Source organism: Topomyia yanbarensis, chromosome 2 (genome assembly GCF_030247195.1).
Source record: "Topomyia yanbarensis strain Yona2022 chromosome 2, ASM3024719v1, whole genome shotgun sequence".
NCBI lineage: Eukaryota > Metazoa > Arthropoda > Insecta > Diptera > Culicidae > Topomyia > Topomyia yanbarensis.
Window position 1 is genome coordinate 318,429,793 of NC_080671.1, and position 21,864 is coordinate 318,451,656.

The following is a 21,864-nucleotide window of genomic DNA, read 5'->3' on the forward strand; positions in this document are numbered from 1 at the left end:
CATCAATAAATAGAAGTGAACCTTGTAACGCTTTTGCTATAGTTTCTCAGCATCTCGTCATACGGGCGGGTTACAAGCATGCAGCTCAGCGCTAAATAGATTGCACTTTCACAGCCTTCACACAAATGCTTGCCATTATCAGCAGAGCAGTCATTGTCAGTAATACTCGCGTACTTTATTCCTTTGAAACGCCCCCTTTTCGCCTCTGGTTCCTTCTAACTGGGTGTAAAATGAGACATTGAAAATCATGGCACTAGGTTTCGTTTGCGACAATTGGAATCATATCGTACAGGACAGTACACAAAATATTATCAATCAATTGAAGATGATAAATAAATAGTGACTAAATTACTTGCTCTAGATCTAATATTTCTTCGAAGTAAATAATCTGTGTCTTTTGTGTTAACGATCATTCATGTATTATTTGTCCAAAATCGATTTATGGAACGGACGAAAAAGATGTTCTTAATTGTCTCTTCGACACACACTTTCCAGGTTGTATCGATCCGGAGTTGAACAATGTTCACAGATCTCATTCTGGTGCTTCGGACTCGTGGGCGTTAGCACGCACATTGGTTTCCACTGAATCGGTCAAGTGGGCAGTTGACAGCTTTACTCCATACAAATCACCCGGAAAAGATGGAATACTTTTCGTGCTCCTGCAAAATTCTTAATTCTTAAACATGTCTTGAAAAAAAATTTTGCTTTCCAGTCTTGCTACCGGGTACATCCCGAAAGCATGGCGAGAAATAACTGTTAGATTTATTCCCAAAGGGGGGCGCTCAAGCTATGAAGAAGCCAAGAGTTTTAGGCCTATCAGCTTAAGTTCTTTTCTTCTGAAAGCTTTGGAACGGATAATCGATCATAACATCAGGAACGTTAGTTTAGTTGAATATCCACTGCACAAAATGTAACATGCATATCAGTGTGGGAAATCCACGATCACTCTGCTTAGCGATGTTGTTTACAACATTGAGAAAGCCTTCTCGCTAAAGCAATTTCGCTTGGGTGTATTCCTAGATATTGAGGGTGCTTTTGACAATGTGTCCTTCCAGTTTATTCTGGAAGCGACGCGCGGTCATGGGATACCTGCATCTCGGGTTGGATAAACGCAATGCTTAGTAACCGTATACTTTGCTCGTCACTGCGACAGGCTGAGATACGGAAGTTGAGTATTTGCGGTTGTCCTCAGGGCGGCGTTCTGTAACCTTTGTTATGGAACTTGGTAGCTGATGGCTTGTTGAAGAAACTCAATGAGCTTGGATTTCCAACCTACGGGTTACCAAAAACTAATTACTGGATTTTTCATCGGAACAATCATTGACTTAATGCAACAGGCATTAAGAGCTGTCGAACAGTGGTGTCGACAAGTTAAACTATCAGTTAACCCAAGCAAAACTTCAATAGATCTTTTCACTAAGAAGCGAATAACAACCGGGGTTCGTCCCTTGCAGTTCTTTGATTCTGAGCTACTGTGTGCAGATCAAGTCAAATACGTTGGAGTCATATTGGATTCCAAACTGAATTGGTCTGCTCAGAGTTGAGTTCAGAGTCAAGAAAGCGTGCATGGCTTTCGGGCAGTGCAGACGAACTTTTGGAAAGACCTAGGGTCCCAACCTAAATACATCTATTGGATTTACACGACAATTGTACGTCCAATACTGTCATACGGATGCCTTGTGTGGTGGCAGAGGGGAGAGGTGGTGACAGTCCAGTCAAAGCTAAACCATCTGCAAAGAATGGCGCTCATGGCGTTGACTGGTGCTTTCACCACGACTCCGACTGCTGCTCTTAATATCAAACCATTACACATACACCTCATACAAGAAGCACTATCATGTGCATACAGACTGCAGGTTACTGGGCTTTGGAACAGTAATCATGTTGATCTTGCTACCAGTCACACACGATTGTGGTCACAAATAGTTACATGGGGTGAAGATATTCTTGCTCCCAGCGATATTACACTCACTTGTAGTTTTCCTTACAGGACATTCCATGTGAAGATTCCCTCTCGAGAGGAGTGGTTGTCTGGCTATATGGAAAGACAACAACAAACGCAAGTGGTCTGTCACACTGACGGTTCTCTGATGTAGGGGCGTGCTGGTGCTGGTGTCTACTGTCGTGCAATGAGATTGGAACAATCTCACTCACTAAGTAGATACTGTACTGCATTCCAAGCAGAAATCTTTGCGATTATGTACGGGGTGCAATCGACCCATCAACTGAGTTTGTCCGGCAGAGTTATAAACTTCTGCTCCGATAGTCAGGCTGCAATCAAGGCCCTTAGCTCAGACAAATCCCGGTCCAAGCTAGTGATCACGTGCCGAACCCAAATCGAAGAACTAAGCATTGTCAACACTATCTACCTTGTCTGGATGCCCGGACATTGCGGTATTACTGGAAATGAATGGGCTGACGAATTGGCCAGGGCAGGTTCAGCGATTGACTTCGTTGGTCCTGAGCCCGCGCTGCCAATTTCGACAAGTTGGATAAGAGAAAAAATACGATCCTGGGCTTCGTCCGAGTACCGCAATTATTGGAGAAATCTACAAACGTGTCGCCAAACAACGTCGTTTCTAGAACAACCATGCCCAGTAGTTTTGAAAAATCTCCTACATGTTTCGAAACTCCACTGCGGCATGCTGACTAGGGCTTTAACAGGCCACTGTAAACTCAATTATCACATGGCAACTATTCAGCGCGCTGAGTCTTTTTCATGTGATCATTGTGAATCCGACTACGGAACCCCATATCATCTGATATGCAACTGTCCAGCGGTAGCGCAATTGCGATTTCGAGTCTTCAGCCGTCCTTATATAGAAACCATGTTTGGACGACTGAAACTCAGAGACATACTAAAGTTTCTTATCCAATGTGATAAAGAGCTTTATGCTTATTCGCAGGCAAGTTGAACTACTTGTGAGTATCACTTACCTGTTGTTTATTTTTGTTTTGTGCTGTTATTTTTCCCACCCTTCCAATTCTACTTCCCCACACCTCCTTGTCCTTTCCTTCCGCTCAGGAAATGATGAAACCACACGGCAAGGCACAAATCACCGACTACATACGGGGAACGTGCCATTTAAGCCAATGTATTCTGATTCCTGAATATTTCTTCGAAGAAAATAATCTGTGTCTTTTGTATTAACGATCATTCATGTATTATTATTAATCGGTTCCACCTCCATCCAAGTCACAAATTTATCCCCCTAGAAAGTTACGAAATATTGAAAAAAAAAATTGTTTTCTCCAGGAAAAACGATTTTAATCCACCTAACACTGTAATTTTCATAAAGGGGCTATATTAGACTGCGCAGCAAAAAAAGGAATTTTTGAAAATTCTATGGAATTCTATGTTGAGTGAATCAGCACTTTAAGCTGTCGAGACTGACGAAGGGTTAAGTCGACGGAAAACTGTAAGATTGCTCATATGATCCCATTCCACGCTTTTCTAAACTTTATTCCTTCATATCCTTGCTCTTCCTTGAGTACTGTGGCCAGGAGCAGACCCAGAAAAAATTTCGGGAGGTGCTCGAAATATCGATTTTAAAATGAGCATACGTAATACGTAAAAACCTCATTTAATGAAAATTAGTGTTGGTGGTCAAATTTGGTTAGCAAAGATTTTGAGTTTGCAATTAATATAAAATTTAAACTGATTTAAAATTTCTCAACAAGTTGAAAATTTTTGGGATGGATCTGGACCCCCAGGATGCTTATATTGAATATGATAAACGAATTCAGCGTTCCAAAATTACATAAAACCAACTTCTTCGAACCGAACGATAATTTTGAACCTTAATACACCCAAAATCCGACGGGTATATTTATATTACTTTTAGGTAAGATTCTATTGTCTTTTCGGTAACAGACCATCGCGGTATTAAACTCATATTACTGCAAGTGTAGTAAACGGGACCGTTTTAGTATTAAACGTATTAACGTTAATTAAATTGCTATTAAATTATTTTTTTCTTATTAGCCCAAAGAAATTACGGCCGAGTTTTGTGTGTAGTTGGATAGGGTGTCCCATGAAACAATGTTTTTCTTTCTTCTTTTTTGTAGATTTATCCTACTGGAGCAGTAGAGCTGGATACTCGGAAGGGCTAACCGTCAGATTCACTCATTACAATTGCAGACGAGATGGGAAATGTCATTCACCAAAACACTGCTAAACGTAAATTGCAGCTAGCCGTGATTCTCATTGTGATATTGACTGTACGGTTTAGACGTGCGGGCGAGGAGGCTTTAGGATCACGCGGAAATGAGCGTTCATTTGTGCGCGCTTCAGACCGTGTTAATTAGATTATATGTGCTATAGCGTGCACTAAATCATTAGGGCGATTTTGTGGCGATTTCAGTTGGATTTGGTTTATGAATCTCCATGATTACCTCTACCAATTGCAATATTTTGATACAAGACAAATTTTTGAAAAGGGTGTAGGTTTCTTTGTGCATTAATTTCAATTTTAGTCGATTACTGTATTTTAAACAAATATGTCTGAACTATCTGACTTTTGTACGAAAAAAATATGCACTGAAAAAATTTGTCACTTTTCATAAAAACAAAAAAAAAATGTGCTAAAAATAAAAATTGAAAAAAACCCATTTTTTTAAATTTGTTATATTTTGTCAACAAAAACCTTAAGCGAAAAGAAACATTTTGAATGTAATTGTTTGATAGAGAATTTATCGATAAAAAGTTTTTCTAGCAATAACTTTATACGTCTTTTTGAATTTTATGCTAATTGACATACAAAACTGCAATTTTATACAGAATATAATTCTAAGTATCATTTTAAATCCAAATGCGTTTAACAAAAATCTTCCAAAATACGATAGTTGTCTAGATATTTAGTATTTTACTCCAGCAAAAATAATTAATTCGTTTAATTATACCCTTTTTAAAAGTTATTCGCGTTACCCCAGCATAAAATGTCAACAATCTAATGATTATCGTTTTGAAGATATAAAAGAATCTTTTTCAACGTATTTGGCCTTCAATAAAAAAAATCCTAACAACAACTTTTGACATATTTTTATAATTCGTATTGTATAATTCGTATTGTGATCAGCCGCTACACCACGGAAAACCTTGCGCAGAGACTGCTAAGGAAATTCCACCTGCTACCAGAGCTGCAAATTTTCACCAGGTTGTTTTGAACTTGAAGGAAGAACAAATCTCAAATCATGCCCTACTATGTTCAATTCGCAGTTTTTCGTTTCTTTCATCATTCAAACAGCCGAGCAGCTCAATCATTTTCCATTCATTTTCGATTTCATTGACCCTGTGAATATCTCTGTTCTGGGATATTGACTAGGTTTTTCAAGCAAAACTACTATGAACATACTTCTTACTGTTCATGTAAGCTTGAAAACGTAAAATATGCCAACATTTAACCTAAACTGGCCTCTACAGAGCAGATGACAGCTTTGGTTGATGAATGAAAAAGCATCAATTTGAAATGAAGACGTACGGTTTGGTTATAAAAATCCCGCCAACTTGAAAGTGAATGATTAAGGGAGGCTTTGAATTTGAATCATGGTTGAGTTTGATTGAGCTGAAAGTTGGCATTTGAAAATGAAAATTTGCACCACTGCCTGCTACGACCAAAACCGGTATACAATCATCGTATGCTAAACCACAACCGGTTGTTATACCAATGACTGCGGACCAGGCAGTAACAAACATCAGCTCAACAACGATCCGGCTCAGTACCACCAAACCAACTGCCATTTCAAACAGCGAAGTAACAACGATTACACCAAATACGTCTAAACCAACAACCAACAGCAAGAAATAATCAAATACCGATACCGATGACGAAGGATTTACAATAACAACCCGTAAGTACAAGAAACAAACAAGAACATCGGACAGTGAACATCATGAATGCAGTACCGATGACGACATGGACGTTAACAAAAATACGATAGATGACGGACCGAATGACCCCCAAGGTGCGGCAGACAACACACCCTATTTTTCACCACCACGCAGCAGAAAGCTGCGTCAACAAGACCCGATGGACACATGAAAGTGTATTTTAATTTTTACATATTGTAAATATTATTAAAGACCCACGGCTCAGTTATGCTAACGCATTGAGCTGTGTCAAATAAACAAGTTAAAAAAAAATAAAAAAAACAATAGGTTTTTCGAAAGGCCCATAAAGTTTACTTTTTTGTTAGGGGAATCTTTGCCACTGAGACCACTATTCAAATTATCTTTTGGGGCTGCCCTTGTTTGTTCTACATGTTAAAAATTGCCCGAATCAAATATAGTTGGAAGCGAGTTGTTTGTTTGTCCACATATATCATCCCAACCGGGTAGTACATTGTTAATGTAGCTGCGGATTCGTTTGGGACAGGTAAGCCACACCTCGTGAGGCGTTATAAGATGCCTTCCGAAGTAGCGCTCCCTTCGAAGAAATGGTACTGCACAATGGCAGAGAATATGTTCTCTCCAATCGACAAAAGTCTTATAAACTTTTGCCATTTTTTCAGATGATACTTAGCAGGACAATGTCCCGTAAATAAACCTGTGATTATGCGTAAATCTTTTCTTTTTAGATCATTTATTCTCATTGACATCAAGGCGATATTGTAAACCATTTGAAAGCTATACGAAAACAATCAAAATATTATTCAACTATAGGGTCTGATGATTGAACTATATAGTTGAATCATATTTTGGTTGCCGGTCATGTCGCCATGGAACGTGTTTTCTAGTAAATATGAGCGTCATTTTTTGCTTGGTTCAACGTATTATCTTAAATGGCAGGATGAATAAGGGTGCATTGTACACGGTTTTTCACTTCGCTCAAACGCAAGTATTGTACATTTTCCAGACCGGATTTTGCATTGCATTTTTAGAAACGAAGCAAAGATGTTGAAACCTATTGACCCTTTCGAAAGTCGCGCTTGTGCTCGCTGCTCTGATAATCTAGCGAAATCGTCTTAGGGCACCAGCGGCTGCTCGTCCAGTGGGCCATAAGCGCGACTTCCGGAGGGTTAAGCGCAATCCAGCGACAGTGCAACATTCTGACTTATGAGATGAATAAGGGCTCTTCTACCCCATACTCAATAGGATTATTTATTTTTATTATTAGCACGTGTAACCTGTATCAGTATAAGGCGATGATGGTCGACAGAAAAACAACCCAATAAAAACAACGAGTTCCAAGGGCTATCGCATGACAAAGCTGTCCGATTCTGGCGTTTATTTTTATTCGCTATACTTTGTGAAGGTAGAGAAGCGTAATCTTACACCTCGTTCAGGCATACAGCGTGCAAGATTTAAGGAACAATTTGTCAGTGCTGGTCATGTAATTTGTTGGCTTTAAATAAAGTTCGAATGTGAGAAAACAAAAAAATGTTCATAGACTCTTGTCTCATGCAAATATGTGGTTATTTATGACTTTAACAACATAGTAGAACATTAAAAATATTTCAAAAGTTAATCGTAAGCAATAAAATTATTGTGGGCTTTACCACAGATGATAACGTTGGGTATTGGTTTTGTAGACTGCTTCATAGAGGTAGTCTTCGTTGAGCTAAGGTTTATAAATTTTAGTGATAGTAAAACGTTTGTATTTTCTACTGTAAACAGTAAGTTTTTTTAACTAACTTCAATCTATATTGCTATTTTTTATATTGCGCCACCTGAAGAAATGAACGAAAATAAAGTGAAATCACAACGCTGGGGTTTAACGGGATCAACATACCGAAATATTAATAAAATTTGCATCACAAAAATATTCTAGCATATCTATGTGGTGTCTAATTGATTATCTTTCCAAACAGTCATGATGTGGGATCATCATCCACGTTGATATAGCCGATGAACTCTAAAATTTATAATTTTCCAAATGTACAACATTCAGCATCCGGCCAAACACGTACAGGCTCTTATCTTTGCCAAAGATTAGTATTGTAGTAGTGGACGGGTTTTTATGGGTTTGTCCTGAATATATGCTGTTTTGCGGAGAGGGTAATGACCGATAAGATCCGAAAGACTAGGTTAGAAATGGAATAAAATAAATCTCTTAACTCTTTCATGTCCAACTTTTTTTCTCGTGAATATAGGGTTCAAAAACTCTTTTTCCTTGAAAATGGTGGGGTCAAGAAACACGAAAAACTTTTTTTATTGTATCGATTTTGTTGGCTATTTTCGGCAAATTCAAGACTAAAAGAAACGAAAGCAAAGTAGAAAGACGGATAGGTATTCTAGAGTGAATTAGTTATAAACTTAGAACGGAAAACTAGGACTAGGTAGGCTCATATGGACATGATCGAAAGGAAATATGAAGAATCCTTTGCCTTTTTCTAAATAGGAGTTGGGCGTTGCTCCCAAGTCTACCGCATGGTCATTGATAGAACATAACTCATCATCATGTTTTACCGCCGACGCCGGCAGCACTGATTCATCGGAATCCAATCAGACTAATTATAATAACTTCAGTTTTAGATCTAATATTTGTAACTTTTAGTACTCAAATGAAAGGTAGTAGTCGCATTTGTTGGACTTTTCGTGAGCAAACCTTGCCTAAATCAGAAGTAATAGCTGTTTAAAAATGTAAACATGGGCATAAAGGTATTAAATGAATGAATTGCATCGCATTAGTGTTCTTATTTCTGTTATAGATGAATTACGTGAGAAAGCGACCATAAAAATGGACATTGCCCATTTGAACTTTGCAGTCGTATTCTGTTTATGAATTTTAATAATTTTCACTGGCAATTAGAACATTTCGACACAAGAGAAATTTTTAGAAATAGCGTAGAAGTCTTTGCATGAATTACTTTCAAAAAATATTGGCCACCTTGTCAACGTCAAGGTGATATTGTGATCAATTGGAAAATTACAAGACAACAATAAAAGTATGGACTATCTTTATAGTTGAATCATCAGACCATAAAGTTTAATCATATATGAAGACTTTTTTCAATAGGTCCAATCTACAAAAGAGAGCCTCTCGTTGTTTACTTTCTCTTCCGCGAATTACTCGGTCACCTTTCTGATTTCCCTTCAGCTGTTTGCATAATAAGCTAGTACAATCCTAGACCTTTCGAAATATATTGATAAATTTTTAAAAAGTTTTATGGTTTTGCAGTAATAATCGAAAGAGAAAGCGAAAAAAGAGGGCTCTCATTTGCAGATTGGACCTAATGAAAAAAAGTCTTCATATATTGTTTTCCTGTACTTTTCAATTTTTTCAATATCGTTTCGATGTCAAATGGAAAGTTACAGGAAATTTTATGTGCGCTTTGAACCTATTGTTCATGATAGAGGAACGTGAAAAACTTACGAAATGGTCTTAACTAAACGCGATATTAGTTTTTGTCGAAACAAAATTTAAAATATCTTGAATAAGATTATAGTTTTTTTTAAGAAAAAAAATCATTTAACACATTTTTGTTTTTGTGAATAACTTTTTTTCAGTGTATATCTTTTTCGCGGAGAAATAGTTATTCTCTGTATCTCTTTCTTGGATAGTTTTGCTGTAGAAAATACTGTAATCGATTTTTTTCGAAAATGCAGCAATATTGAGAATCTCTGACCAACTTAAAAATTGGACCACATACATCATTGGAATCCATGCCACAATACACAACCAGGTCATTCAAACATGGAGTAAGGAATATTATGGATTGGGGTATTTTCCATGGTGAAGTTGGTTCAAATTTCTAATCTAAAAGTACTGGGTACCCACACATTTATCCAGATATCTGGAAGTGTGTGTTCATGCAAGATAATAATTCGAAGCGTACTCCTAGAACCGTGAAAAAAATATTTTATGACCATAATATCGGTACAAGTAAACTAAATACTCAAAGCTAGATTCGGTAGAACGCTTGGGACCAAGCAGCAATTGAAAAACCAGTTATACTAATGACGGAAGCTCCAGAATAAATTTTTCATGACACTGGAGTACGCTAGTCTTATTTTTTAGTGGCCTAAGTTCAAGTAAGCTGACAAACTCAGTGGTCCAGAACGTAAATTTAGTAAAATCGGTCCTTCGGCCCGTTTTTGGAGCTACTGCATAACCTTTCTATATGAGGAAAGATGCAAAAGTCCAAAAAACCGAAGATTTCTGGATTTTTTTTTTTCGAGATGACATTAAAATTGGGAATAGGAATATTATGTATGACGAATCCAGTCTATATTTCCGAATCCATATAACCAATCTATAAAAAATTGTATAGCAGCCTATGGGGATGATATGCATTTCATTTACGACTAAGTTTGCGATTATCGGACAATCATCTCCGATAAGTCGATATGTCTTTGTTAATTTTGAATTATGGCTACTTTTCCTGAGGCTTCCGGAACCGTCTATATGGTGGTTAATGTGATCAAAGAGGCGTTGAATGTGAGTTAGTGACCTAAAACTACGATTTCAAGCAATTGAGCTCACAAATTACAAAAAAATATATTTTTACATTCATTGAAGTATCCGTTGAAATCAGAATTTTCTGCGTGGTCGTACTCCTCACCCTGAAGTCGGATTTACACAAAATTCAACAACAGCCAATGGAAACGAAGTTGCGCCTTTCGTTTAAGACTAAGTTTGTGAAAATCGGTTCAGAAATTCCGATGTGGACAAATTAAAACGAGATTTCTATGTAACCGTATACTTTAACTCTGCGCCGTAACTCTGGATGGATCAAAAAGAAATTTAATGATAGCCAATGTCTGAATCTTAGATTGTAATAAACGGTTCAGCCATCTTCGAGAAACAGATGCGGACGTTTTGTTAAAATATTCGCACATACACACATACATACATACATACATACACACAGACATTCTCTGACATCCAAGTACGTTCGAAACTCGGCACCTTAACCGGTGGAAGTCAGCTCAGTTGAACGTTCCTGACTAGCGCCTTTCCTGCTCTGAACGCGGTATCCCATAAAGGACCACGTCAACCATCGAATGCTACCTCACTGCTTGCAAAGGTACTCATAGGATCATATGCATGCAACTACTTATTACGGCGTATCTTTTTCCATGCTTTTTGGAACTCAAAGAGCATGGAAAAAGATAAAAACAAGAAAAATAAACAAATCTAACGCAACAAGTCTCAGTCTGGGTTGCCTAAAGTGAAGAAGCTGAGGTAAAAAACAAAAGTTCTCTACAAATTCGTGAAAAGCAAGGGCAACGTGCACGAACAGATCAGTGATTTGTATCAAATTTGTCAGAGCAGCTATCGAATGCGAACAAATGACGTTACTGCAGAGAGCTGAAAACGTCGAAAAGACACTGGAGACCACGAAGATAACGAAAGCAGAAGCTTATGAGATGCCTAAGTGTGACCGGTATTCCTGTTCTGTGAAAAGAGTAAGGGAAACACCAGGAGAGGAGGAGGAACCGAAAAAACCCAAGAAGGTCGGCGAATGGCAGCGAAACAACCGATAAATGGAGAGTGAATGGCGAATCAGTAGAACTACAGGGGAGATGCTCTAGTCGTCAAAGCAAAAGACGGCGTAACGTACACTGCGATCCGCAAAAGGGTGAGAGAGGATCCCAAGATTAAGGAGCTGGAGGAGAATGTAGTAAGAACTAGGCGCATTCAAAAAGGCGAGATGATGTTTGAGCTGAAGAAACATCCATTGATCAAGAGTTCGACCTACCAGGAACTCGTTGCAGAAATGGTGGGAGTAGAAAAGAACGAGAGAGCTTGAGTTCAGAAAGCAGTGGTCGAGTGCAGGAATCTGGACGAGATCACAACGGAAGACGAAGTGAGGAGCGTGCTAATAGAGCAATATAACCTGGAGAAAGAGTAAAGTCAATCATGTTGAGGAAGACTTCCAGTGGCATACAGCGATCGCTTATCGCCAAACGCAGCCAACCAGCTTATGTCACCCGGGAAGATTAAAGTCGGATGGTCGGTGTGCTCGTTACGATTGATCGCTAGAGCCAGTAAACAAACGGAGAGGTATTTCAGGTACCTGGGTTTCGGCCAGCAAGCAAGAAACTGTAGAGTCCCAGACAGATCTGATGCAGAAAAAGTTGGGAGAAGGAACACATTGCTAGAAATCGTACCAAGCAACCGAAGTGCACAAATGAGGGCTGAAAGGACCATATGAGGTTTCTTATGCCCAGAGTACAAAAAGGCGCCCAGCTTAATCTCAATCATTGTGACATTGTACAACAACTGTTGTGGCAGTCAACAACAGAAACAAAGTACGACGTTGTGATTATTGCAGAGCTATATCGTGTTCTTCCTGTTTACTGTGACTGGGTGGTGGATAGTGCAGGGATGGCGGCAATCCAGGATATGGGCGGTTTCCCTGTGTAAGAAGTGGTAAATAGCACACATAATTTAATAATTTCTATTTGCGTTACCGTGATATTGTCTACTCAAGTTGACTACTAGATGTTCGTACGTAGTAGCGCGACTCATATTCATATTAATTTCTTTAAGAAGACAAATCGCAATTTTCGTAATTTCTTTATGGTTTCGTGATATTTTATTCTTGTTATAAAAATCGTGACAATGCACCTGATATCATTATCATCAGTCACATTACTCCACCAAAAAAAAAATCCGCAAGTAAATTACGCTGTAATGCACGAAGAAAATAGGAAAAACGTCTCTAACCTTTTGAAATCATGAACATCGTATGAGGGTTAAGGTTCAAAAAACTTTCGGTGAGTGTCTATGAGAATTGAACGCTTGATAGTATGTGTTGAAAAAATGTGTTCAGCTTTGCCACCGGATTATCCATATAAAACCTTTTCAACACTCCAAAAGAAGAAAATCAGTCGATTTATTAGATCATCACGATTCAAACCATGCAAAATAGCTGCTGGAAAAACTATCGGTTTAGTTGAATGGTGCTTTTGAAAAATCCGGTGGCAAAGGTGAACACATTTTTCCTACGCATACTACAAAGCGCTCAATTCCAACACATGCTCAAAAAGGGTAACTTGAGCCTTAAGGTTAAGCATAGTTGTCATAAAAAATAACAGTTTCGTGAGTATAGTCAATTTTTGCCTTTCTCATATAGAAAGGTTATGCAATCACTCTGAAAAACGTCAACCTAATCCCGGCCCGGAGGGCCGAGTGTCATGTCCCATTCGACTCAGTTCGTCGAGATCGGAAAAAGTCTGTATGTGTGTGTATGTGTGTATGTATGTGTGTGTATGTGTGTATGTGTGTATGTGTGTGTGTATGTATGTGCGTATGTGTCAAATAATGTCACTCATTTTTCTCAGAGATGGCTCAAATGAAAGGTGCAACCTTCCCATCGGCTGCTATTGAATTTTGGATCGATCGGAATTCTGGTTCCGGAATTACGGGTTTCAGAGTGCGGCCACACAGAAATTTCTCATATAAACTATAGGAAAAATCAAAAATAGAATTTTTTTTTTTTTGATGCTAAATGTGTTCAAGGTGCATGAAACGTCGAGATTTGATGCAAAATTTGAAAAAAAAAATTGACGACAATTCACTTTTTTGGATTTTGGCACATTTTTGCCTTTCTCATATAGAAAGGTTATGCAATCACTCTGAAAAACGTCAACCTAATCCCGGCCAAATTTTTTTTTCGACTCGCATAAGGTTTTTGGATTTTAACAGGGGCGTAGTTGATGGTTTACGGAGAGGGGTTACACCCCCCCCCCTCTACTGTTCACTCCCCTCCTTTAAAAATCTCCTTAAATCACCCCTCAGACCACCACCCCATCCAGCCCACATACCCCTCCCTTTCAACCCCATCATCTTTAAACCACCACTATATCACAAAGCATACCAATTTAAGCTTGGGAGTCGTTCGTTCATGGGACTTCCGCCCTCCTCACATACCCACCCCCGCATGACAAAATGAGTTAGCAAGCAGATAACATTGATCTAATGCTGATTAGGCTAATGGAGTATGATATTTTTTGTTTCACGTGTTTCACCGTCGACACGTAGCTCATCAAGTTCGTGGCTGGCATGCCATTGTGTATAAGTGCAAAGTGTACTAAGAATGTAATGGACATTTCCACAATTATGTTGAACATAAAAAGCCTCCGTGCCATAGTTTAGAGAAATGAGAAAGGCACAATTGCTCCGCTAGGTGGATTAAAACAGGTTTTTTCATTAACCATAGAAAGTTACACTTACTTTTTCTACCTTAGAATGTTGCACTTACCCCACGCGTTTGACCACAATTTTCGCAGGCAAAAATGCAAACAAAACAAATGAATAATCAAATCATTTTCTTTATTTTTTAATTTATAAATTGCGAAAATAGCTGTGTAGATGAAAGGACGGACTTAATTGAAACAAAGGTACATAAATAGACTTGAGCAAAAAAGAAGCGAGAAAATTGCGATTTTGACTTTTTCCACAAAAGTAACGAAAACTGTGAATTTTCAACCGATTTGAAAAAATGATTCCAAAATTTGAAAGAATGCTCTAATAACGGAATAAAATAAAATTTCGATATTTTTGAGAAAGTGCAGTTATTTAGAAGAATGAATTTTGGTTATTGGAAAATGCCACAAAATGGGGCGGAAATCGAAATATAAAAAATATTTCGAACCAGTAATACAGTAATTACTGTGCGCAGATTATACTTGCAAGCCATTATCTTTAAAAACTGTAAAAAATATAAATTAAAAAGGGTAAATTCAGCGTAAATAAGAACGAATTTTTGTTCTACTTCAAATTCAAATTGAATTAATTGAATAAATGGTTAAAAACGATTTCATAATACTAATTGTTAGTTAAGTAGTAAAACAACCAGTATTTAAACTGGTATTGTCAAGAGTCACATTTCCACTGACAGAACAAAACACTAACGGCAACCGTACACTGGGGGGGTAAAATTTTATCCCACGTCAGCTTTTTACTCCTGCTTACACGAAGGCCAAAAGCAAACTGGTTCTATCACCTTTTCCTACTTTTACTATGAACTCAAAATTGATTTATGGTTAGGGTCCCATGTCGGCAAATGCCGAATTCTAGTCTTCACGCGGCTCCAAAGATGGCGTGGGGTACATTTTACCACAGTGCAACGTTCTAGGCCTCTGTTTATTTCTGGTCTCTTTTAGTCGATATCGTTAATATAATTAAATCAATGTTTCTCCAAATTATGAACTGTAACCATAAAACAACCAAACAAGTTCAGAGTCACGGCGTGTCTAAAACCATTATTAACAAAAATGACCATAAATTTGGCATTCAAAAGACACAGTATCCAAGCATCTTCTCAGTGAATTGCAAAATGATCCATCGCGAGATTCGAGAGAAATGGCGATTTGAAGTTTTATGACACGTTTCATAAGGCTACCAGCAAACACCCACGGGTTTGGACCTATATTTATAAACAAAAAATATTTGTCTACTTATTTGGTACTTGACAATTGTAAGATATAGTAATCAAGTATATCCACTGCAAGTTTGAAAATATTTCGTTGACGGAATCGAAAGTTATAACGATTTGAATGCGGTATGCGGTCATAGATGGGTTTTCTACCAGATTTCAAGCATGAAGCCATGTTTGTCCATTGACTATTTAGATCGTTTATACGTATCGATGTTTTAAAGAAAAACCTTACCATTTAATTACACAAATATAATGCCCAAAAGGTGTTATTTATATGCTGCGCTGAAAAAGTATGAAAATAGGGTTGTCCACCTATCGTTAACTATAACGTGTAAATTAAAAAAATTGAATAAAAGTTGGAATGAAAAGGCCATATCTCAGTAGTTTGTTGACTGACTCTAATTGTTTTTTCATTACTTAACTGGTAGACGTTTCATCAACAATTTTCCTTCAGAAGAATATAAAATATAGTTGTCTACAAATATTTTTTTATAAAGATAGGACCAAACCCGTGGGTGTTTGCTGGTAGCCTTATAAAACGTGTCATAAAACTTCAAATCGCCATTTCTCTCGAATTCACTGAGAAGATGCTTGGATACTGCATCTTTCGAATGCCGTATGCCGTAAATTTATGGTCATTTTTTGTTAATAATGGATTTAGATACACCGTGGAAATTTTTAATAATTCATTATCCGTTATGTGTCCGACGGGGTACTCGGGTACCTTTTTAGGTTTTAATTAATGAAATTCCAATGCAGGAAATTGAAACTTTTTGACTTCTTAGAACTTCACCAAGTCAAGCTTTTGGGTTAATAGTATTGTTGAGAGAGTGAAGAGGGGCTCCTGAATTTTTACTACGTAACAGGCCGACGAGGGTACATGGGTACCACAAAACTGAACTGTCAATAACTAAGGCAATTTCCCTCCGATTTCGACACTTTTGGGTGTTTTGGGTTCAGGAACTCATTCACTTTTAGATTTGGTAAAAATGATTCAGGTTAATTTATTAGGTTCCCGGGAATCCGGAAACATGTTCCAGTGCTATTTAAGAAATTTAATGGAATACTGGCAATATGGGTATCAAAATTCTTGGAATTGTATCAGCAGGCTGTATCTCGTGGTTTTGGATCCATTTAGTAATTTGACTTCGAAACGGACATTCCGATAGAGGTTGCTTAGGGGCCGTGAGTGGCCATTCCGAGGTCAAATTGCCAGTTGGTCTCGTAACGGTAAATAAGAGACTTCCAACATGATTTAAAGTGTTGATACTCATATTGCGAGGATATTATTAAAATTTACAATTCATACCCTAGTACCGGAACATTGCTCCGGAAAATCCGGATTACCAATTTTACAGAATTAAAAATTGGACTTCCTGAACCCAAAGCATCGAAAAGTGTCCTAATTGGTTAAAGAAAGCCATAGTTATGAGCATTTCAGTTAGCGGGTACCCGGGTACCCTTGTCGGCCTGTTAACCCTAGAACGTTGCACTGGGGTAAAGATGTACCCCATGCCTTTTTTGGAGCCGTGTGAAAACGAGAATTCGGCATATACCGACCTGGGACCCTAACCACAATTCAATTTAGAGTTCCTAGTAAGAGTAGGAAAAGGTGGTAAAGCCAGTTTGCATATAGCCTTTGTGGAAGCAGGTGTCCAAGTTGGCGTGGGGTACATTTGTACCCCAGTGTACGGTTGCCGTTAGTGTTTCGTCAGGTTTCGTGCTGTCAGTGGAAATATGATTCATGACAATACCAATTTAAATACTGGTTGTTTTACTACGTAAGTAACAATTAGTATTATATAATCGTTTTTAATCATTTATTTAATTTAATGCTGAAGCGGAACAAAAAATCGTTTTCATTTTTGTTGATTTTTATTGTTTTATTATTTATTTTTTATAGCTTTTTAAAGTAATGGCTCGCGAGTATAATTTGCGCACAATATGTAATAGTAACTTTGCGTGTTACCAATGTATTACTGGTCAGAAATATTCTTTCATTTCAATTTACACCCGATTTCGTGGTATTTTCGAAAACACGATTTTTAAACTTTCACTCCTCAAAATAATTGCACTTTTTCAAAAATATCGAAATTCCATTTTATACCGTTTCAAGACCATTCTATCAACTTTTAGAATCATTTGCTTTTTTCAAATCGGATGAAAATTCGCAAAGTTATAGTTATTTTTGTACAAAAAGTCCAAACCGCGAGTTTTTCCCTTTTCTTGGTTCAAACCAATTTATGTATCATTGATTCAATAAATTACTTACTTTCACTTACACAGCTGTTTTCGCAATTAACCCTTAAAGGCGCAAAGCAATTTTTTTCAAATTTTCTGAAGATTGTCTCACAGTTTTAATACGTCACTATGATACTTTTGAGATGGTTTTCACAATGTTGTTTTAAAACAACATTGCGCATTTAAGGGTTAAAAAACGAAGAAAATGATGTATTATACATTTTTTTTTGTTTGCATTTTTACCTGCGAAGATTGCGATCAAATGCGTGGGGTACATTTATACCCCAGTGCAACGTTCTAGAGTGGAAAACGCAAGTGCAACGTTCTAGGGTTACAGGTGTTTTTTATTGAACACACAACGGTTAATTCTATTCTTGATAAAAAGTTAAGTTCGTAATGCAAGAGAATCTTTCATACCCATGATAAAAACCAGACATAAGAGTGAAACTCGTTGTATTTTTTGACATAAACCAATTTTGTGTGAACAGAAATAGTTTCATAACTACGAGTTTCCTTATTATTTAGATCTTGGTCACAATTTTCGTGAAAATTCATCTGCGCAATCGTAACCTTTTTTAATGAATTTATGAACAGTTTATTATTCCGTGTATTCAATACACAAGTTGTTTTTGTCGTTAGAGGTTTCAATCCTCTGTCAGACTAATTGGCGAATCAAAGTGTGATTGACTCACAGATGGCACGTGCGTAAAAATTATGATGGGTAATTTGACATCCGTCAAAATACGGTCAATTTTCTCTAATATCTTCAACACGGTATCCAAAATGACAAGAAAAATGTAAGGTAAGTTATAGAAATCTATCAAAGATATAACTGCAAAAATCTGACGGTACTTAACAATGTTTTAATCGCCACTGGCATTGGTTATATTTCAGAAATGAAAAAAATGTGTTGTTCCCGCGTATCTGAGCTATTTTGGTGCATCCGGAAGTTCTACCATCTTTTTCAAAGTTCCCTCGTTTCGCTATCCAGTGTTTCATAAATGGAAGCAGTTCTTGCACTTATCCGGTAAGCGCGCCGAAATTATATGTTCGGCACATTTTACTTCGGCGGATATTATTGCAAGTAAGATAAGCTGTGAAAACCGCATATCCTTCCTTTATTGGACGGACGGATTCTCCGATGTAATCCTGGACGTTCACAATGGAAATATCCACATTACGGTCGCAATATGAAAAATTAACATAACCTTTTACAATTCGGATTAGGTTTCGCAATTCTTCAAAACTTCCTGAAGTAATTTCAGAAAATTGCGTAATAAAGTAAAAGTAATTTCTTACCATTACTTTGATATTCCATATCAAAATAATGTAGAAATTCATTCCCTCTATCAAAATTAAAGCATCATCCTTTTTGTAATTGCAAGCATGACAGACAGGTGTCTCACAACACGTTTTAGTTTTGCTTTGATTCTTCAATTCAATAAAAAAAATAATAAACGAAGTCTTATCACAGACGCTATTAGCGTATTTGCCGATTGCGAAGTATTGATGCAACAATATATGGAACCAGAAACAGTGTTTAAGTAAAATTTTGACCGGTTATTATCTCGATTATTAGCATAAAATCAGAAACACACACGGCTTTTTATGTTTTCTAGTAGAGATGAACATGCCTGTAAATATAAAGATTGAAGACTAATCATGGAAATGCATAAAATTATTTTTAATAATCCACAAAAAAAGTTTTTATTTGTTCTTTTAATTATTCGGAATAAATAGTTACAGAATATTGATATTGTTGAGAATGCATTCTTTAGCAACATACAAAATAAATACTTCTGAATTTTGATTCAAGTTTATCCCGCTTATGTTAAAAAACCTCGAAAGTTTCATTGCTACCCGAAAACTGCAAAATAAGAAAACCAATAATACAAAAACTAAATGCGGTAGTACTCACCTTACGCGTACTATTCAAGCGATGAGTAAATAGTAAATCGCCTTCTCTCACTCTCCTAACCAACGCAACGCTAGACAGCCCTCTCTTAAATGTTATTCCTGATGGCGTAACACCGGTCAAAGTTGTATTCAAAGCTGACGCGCCGGCGTTTGTTTGTAAACACCACGTGGGCCGATACGACTTAATTGCCTTCAAATTTGATCAATACTCCGTTCGAGCTTAATTAACAGCATGTTTTTTTCACACTCAAATTCTTCGGTTGAAACGTATGTTTTTTTCCTTCTCGCGTAATTGCTTTCAGACTTATGCTTCACAGCATCCCAAACAATCGAAACAGAACGAAACGTGAAACGAACTTCGAGAATTTCATACAGCCTCGAGCGCACAAGCTAAAACTTAAAATGTTTCCTGAAACATCACTTATCTCGGTGGCTTATCTTCTTGGTCTCGTCTGTTGCACACAGTGGATGGAATCGCTGCAACTACTCTGTTGAATGCACTATCAGACGACACTATATGTGCGACGTTTTGTTTTGCTCAAGTCTTTTTCCCCGTTCTGGGTTCTCTACTTGGCTACAAGGTTAAAAATAGACCCGGCATTTACGTATTCTCTGATCCAATGACACGAATTTCAAGGGCACGATAAAAGCAAACTCAACGAATACCGGCTTGTGTGCCGACGGCGGGGAGGGTTTGGTCTTATCACGAAACCAACCGGGGCCTCACATTAGAGTCAATGTCGTAGCAGACCTCACCGACAATTCAGCTTCGTGATAATTTAGCTTTTTAACACACAAAGGCCTAATTAGCGAAGGCAGACCACAGAACATACCACTCTCAACACTCAACAGTATCGCCAGAAAAGCTCCATTGGTTACACAAACAAAAACTACTCCAGCGGAATTCTCATCTCGTATAACCTCCAGCTCACGGAAGGCGCTATGAGAAAATAACGCAAAGCGAGCCTCTGCGCAGCATTAAAAACCAAAACAAAACGCGAAGAGATAAACCGTGTGCGCGCGCTCCGATGGCGAAACGTCTGCTGTTGGGTGGCGCGGGCGCTTCGATTTTTTTTCAGGGGCTCATCTGTGCCGTGACCCAAAGTGTATGGTAAACCAACAAGCCAAGCCGGCTTCCAATATGATTAACCTGCCGCGAGATGTTGCACCGTGTTGAAGCGATCGCGAGAGTGAGCGACTGCTCTCCGATATTTGGGAACTCAACTTTTCTCGATCTCTCCGGCTTTTCTTATCTTGGAAACAGTTTCCTTCTGCAGCATCCTTCTATGGATCCGGACGGAGATTTTAAAGAATCGTTTCCGGTGCGGTTTATATAAATTGATATGGTCTCGCACGATCCCAAGCAAACACTCACTGTTTTTTTTTATCATAGAAATATGACTCTCGGCGCGTTACACGTCTACAGTGAAACGACCACGGCGAGCACGCACTCCGAAAGCTCTTTACGCAAACGCAGATAATCCAAGACTGACGCGAGTTTGTGTTCGCCAGCGCAATAGCATAGTCTGCCGTTTTTGCCCGGTTTAGTTGTTCACAGCTGATGGCCTTGCAACGGGCTCTATAAAGTGCTAGCTAGTCATGAATGAAAACGAGCAAAACGTTCTCGATAGCGGCATCTCGGCTCGACTCGAGGGTGTGAGCAGATAGTGGAATAATTTGTGCTGATGGGTGTTGAGATAACGAGTATCTGCAATCTTATCTACGGTTGAGATCATATCTGATCATCAGCAGAATTAATTTAAATTTGCTAAATTATTTATGAGTAAACTGTCGATCAGTTTCGACTTATTCGGAAAAGATCATTAGATCGATGTTCTGTAGGGGAGCCCGGGGCTAGTTGGAGGTAAGGGGGAAAGTTGACGGAGTCCCTTTTTCTCTTTTGCTATTAGACATATGTCACTGTCCCTCATTGTGTACCTCAAGTAAAGTCAAATACATTCTCCAATGTGTTTAAGTTGCATAACGTTTTGCTTTGCCGAAATCGTTGGCGAAATTGTGTTTTCGAGCACAACAAGCAATTTTTTTAATTTTGAATATTTTGTGTTATTCATGATGTGTTTTAATCTATTCCACGAATGATTATATTTTCCGATACTGCTTGAAAAGAGCTTTCAGTAGCAAGCAAAAGTAGATTTCCAATACATTTTTTCTTGAATATGCGTTTTCGGTAAGTTGGCGGTGACGCACACGGGGCAAGTTGGCGGTACTAGACATAGTGAAAAAATAGTTATCCATTATGTTTATTCCTGTATCGATTTTGTTGGCTATTTTCGGCAAATTTAAGATTAATAAAACGAAAGCAATGAAATTGATAGGCGGATAGGTATTCTAGAGCGAACTATAAACATATAACTT

The 21,864-nt window shown here is 37.9% G+C and overlaps 1 protein-coding gene across 1 annotated transcript in view; it reads right to left on the bottom strand.

Moving 5' to 3' along the window:
• The window catches only part of LOC131683707 (ecdysone 20-monooxygenase), a 126,840-nt gene extending 105,905 nt beyond the window's left edge, over positions 1 to 20,935 (bottom strand). Inside the window, exon 1 of the mRNA XM_058965941.1 lies at positions 19,490 to 20,935. The gene's annotated coding sequence lies outside the window, so the exon portion shown is untranslated. The remainder of the gene's footprint in view (positions 1 to 19,489) is intronic.
• Positions 20,936 to 21,864: the final 929 nt, after the last annotated feature.